We start from the raw sequence: 3,881 nt of genomic DNA on the forward strand, positions 1-3,881 counted from the left end.
CTATTTAACATTTTTGTAACGTTTACTTATTTCCAATCTGTGTCTCTTTACAAGTATTTAGTATGCGCACAATTCCACGATCATTTGTGATTTATAAACTCAGGAATGGCGTACACGTGTTTTTTTGGGCGTACGTTCGTTTTCTGTGGATCACAGTTACGGTAATTTCAGAAAAACGCTTAGATCAAATGGAAGACGGTTTCTACGCAACATTTTATAAATGAGGCCCTTTGAATGTGGAGTGTCACTTGAGTCACTTCAAAGTCTGTTTCCATTTCATTTTTTCAAAATATTGCTTTGTGAACTCATTTGAAAAACCACCTCTTGTGAGTGTATATACGTTTTACCAGTTGCCAGTTGCCCATTTCAAATTTTGCATGACAGCTTGATTTTTATCTGCCCGACCTGTAACTGTTGGCCGTGAAGGCAGCAGGAGGTTTTAAAGAAATCCATTTGAATAAGCGTGAATGAGCGCATGAGCGCGCGCGTGTGTGTGTGTGTATGTGTGTGTGTGTTTGTGTGTGAGTGAGCTAATTAGCACAACCCATGGGTAAATTGCATTGGTGGAGCAACGCCACTTTTGAAACACCAAATGCTGTGTGGAGGCGTGTGTGTGTGTGTGTGTGTGAATGTTTGTGTGTGAGTGAGTGTGACGTGTGTCAGACACACCAAAAGCTGTGTGTGTGTGTGTCAGTGAGTGTGTGTGTGTGTGTGTGTGTGTGTGTGTGTGAGTGTGTGCGTTAGTGAGTGAGTGAGTGTGTGTGTATGTGTGTGCTTTTTTACTTTGTTTATTTCCCTCACTGTGTGACGTGTGCCAATATCTCCAGCATCTCTAAATGATCTTCTCTCTTCAGGACCTCAGTGATGACTCTGCTTCTCATTACCACACTGCTGTTCTCAGGTCAGTCTGCTCTTGAGTGTGTGTGAACGTGTTCATTTTCCATGTGAGTGGATCTGTGTGTATTCAGATGTTTGTGTGTGTGTCTGTGTGCTTGTCTGTGTGTGTGTGTGTGTGTGTGTGTGTGTGTGTGTGTGTGTGTGTGTGTGTGTGTGTGTGTGTGTGTGTGTGTGTGTAAAATTCCCTCCTATCAGGTCTGGTCTCTCCTCCTCTCCTCTCCTCTCCTCTACTCTCCTCTTCTCTCAGATCAGTGCAGTCACTTTTCCTCTCCTCTCCTGTCAGGTCTGTGGAGTTTCTCCTCCTCTCTTCCCCTCTCCTTTCCTCTCCTCTCCTCTGCTCTGCTCTGCTCTGCTCTGCTCTCCTCTCCTCTCCTCCCCTCTCCTCTCCTCTCCTCTCCTCTCCTCTCCTCTCCTCTCCTCTCCTCTCAGATCTGTGCAGTCACTCCTCCACTCCCCTCCTCTCAGGTCTGGGCAGTCACTCCTCCTCTCCTCTCCTTTCCAGTCTGTGCAGTCTCTCCTCTCCTCTCAGATCTGTGCAGTCATTCCTCCTTTCCTCTCCTCTCAGGTCTGTGCAGCCTCTCCTCCTGTGTGTCACGTCAGTTCCATGTGGTGAAAGAGGAAATGAACTGGACAAACGCTCAGCAATACTGCAGAGAGGAGTTCACTGACCTCGCCACCATAGACAACATGGTAGAGATAGATGTGTTAACGAGCACAAGGGATGAAACAGGTACTACAAATGCTTGGATTGGGCTGAAGCAGGATGGTCCTGTGTGGCAGTGGTCTCTGGCTGAGAGGGATTTCTACAGAGAGGATGAGACAGAGTTCAGGAACTGGGACACAAACCAGCAACAAGGAGCTAATGAGAACTGTACTGTGATGCAAGGAACTGGGACACAAACCAGCAACAAGGAGCTAATGAGAACTGTACTGTGATGAATGGAAATGGGACATGGCACAATAAGGGGTGTGGTGAAACCAAAGCCTTCATCTGCTATGATGGTGAGAAACCTTCTTTCGGACTCCCTCGTTAATACAAATCAGTTGGTTATGACCTCATTAACTCTTACCTTAGACTGTGTAGGTCTATCCCTCAGTTTGTTGTGACTTCATGTGCACTCACATTAGTGGAGACTGTAAAGCTGTGCTGTTTCTCAGTTAACCATGACACATGCATTACCACAGAGGGAAACTCCACACATCCCTATGTGCTGGTTACTGCTACTCATAAGAAATGGACAGATGCTCAGAGATACTGCAGAGAGAACCACACAGACCTGGCCAGTGTGAGGAATGAAACAGAGAATGAGAAGATAAACACAATCCAAGGGCATACCCATGAAGCCTGGATTGGCCTGTTCAGACATGCCTGGGAGTGGTCAGATGGCAGCACCTCCTTATTCCGCAACTGGAAAGATGGAGAACCCAGTGGAAAAGTTGAACCAGATGATAGTGGGCTCTGTGCTGAAATTAGGCCTAGTGGAAAGTGGAATGATGCAGGCTGTCACTTTTCTATAAACTTCATTTGCTATGAAGGTAAGTCTTCAGGGCGCTCTTTTCTTCTACTTGATGGGAACAATCAGATGTGATGGTGACCTGTCTGCTGTCTCAGAGCCTAGTGGACTTACTATATCTTAGTGGTGTAACTATCTTTTATCTACTAGCGACTATTTTGTTTTGTGGATAATTTCTTTACCTAGCTAAAAAAAAATAAAGATGGTTGTGTGGGCCTAACGGACTTATCTGCTATCTCAGAGCCTAGTAGACCTACTGTCTGCTATCTCAGGGGCTGGTGAACTTAGTCTTAGTGGTTTTGCTTTGTCTCAATAGTGTTACTATCTCTAAATGGTGTTACTATATCTTTGTGAATTGTACATATGGTCACTCTGCACATTATGCTACAAAATGAGGATCTTAGGAGGACTCCAGAACTGGACATGGGGATCTGTATCTTTCTCCTTTATCTTTTCTCTCCAGACAAACTGGTTCTGGTTCCTGAGAATAAGACCTGGAAAGAGGCGCTGCAGTACTGCAGACAGCACCATGTGGACCTGGTGTCTGTGACCTCCGAGCGGATCCAGCGCTGGGTGAGGGGGCGGGCTAAAGGAGCCTCCAGTACTCACGTGTGGCTGGGCCTGCGCCGCTCCTGCAACATGGGCTTCTGGTTCTGGGTCAGCGGAGAGACTATCTGCTACAGCAACTGGGCCCAAGGGGAAGGGACAAGGCAGGACTGCCCGAGTGCCAGAGTGGGGGCAGTGAAGTCTGGAAGAGACGGGGCAGTGAAGTCTGGAAGAGACGGGGCAGGGGAGTCTGGAAGAGACGGGGCAGTGAAGTCTGGAAGAGACGGGGCAGTGAAGTCTGGAAGAGACGGGGCAGTGAAGTCTGGAAGAGACGGGGCAGGGGAGTCTGGAAGAGACGGGGCAGTGAAGTCTGGAAGAGACGGGGCAGGGGAGTCTGGAAGAGACGGGGCAGTGAAGTCTGGAAGAGACGGGGCAGGGGAGTCTGGAAGAGACGGGGCAGGGGAGTCTGGAAGAGACGGGGCAGGGGAGTCTGGAAGAGACGGGGCAGTGAAGTCTGGAAGAGACGGGGCAGGGGAGTCTGGAAGAGACGGGGCAGTGAAGTCTGGAAGAGACGGGGCAGGGGAGTCTGGAAGAGACGGGGCAGTGAAGTCTGGAAGAGACGGGGCAGGGGAGTCTGGAAGAGACGGGGCAGTGAAGTCTGGAAGAGACGGGGCAGTGAAGTCTGGAAGAGACGGGGCAGTGAAGTCTGGAAGAGACGGGGCAGTGAAGTCTGGAAGAGACGGGGCAGTGAAGTCTGGAAGAGACGGGGCAGGGGAGGGAGAGTGGGTCATGCTTCCAGAGACCGAGAAACTCAACTTCATCTGCACCACTGAGGGTGAGTCCACTTCATCTCTCTATTGACATGAGTGTGTGTGTGTGTGTCTGCTTCATCTCACTATGGACATGAGTGTGTGTGAGTCCACT

This window comes from Sprattus sprattus (assembly GCF_963457725.1).
Source record: "Sprattus sprattus genome assembly, chromosome: 3".
NCBI classification, from domain to species: domain Eukaryota; kingdom Metazoa; phylum Chordata; class Actinopteri; order Clupeiformes; family Clupeidae; genus Sprattus; species Sprattus sprattus.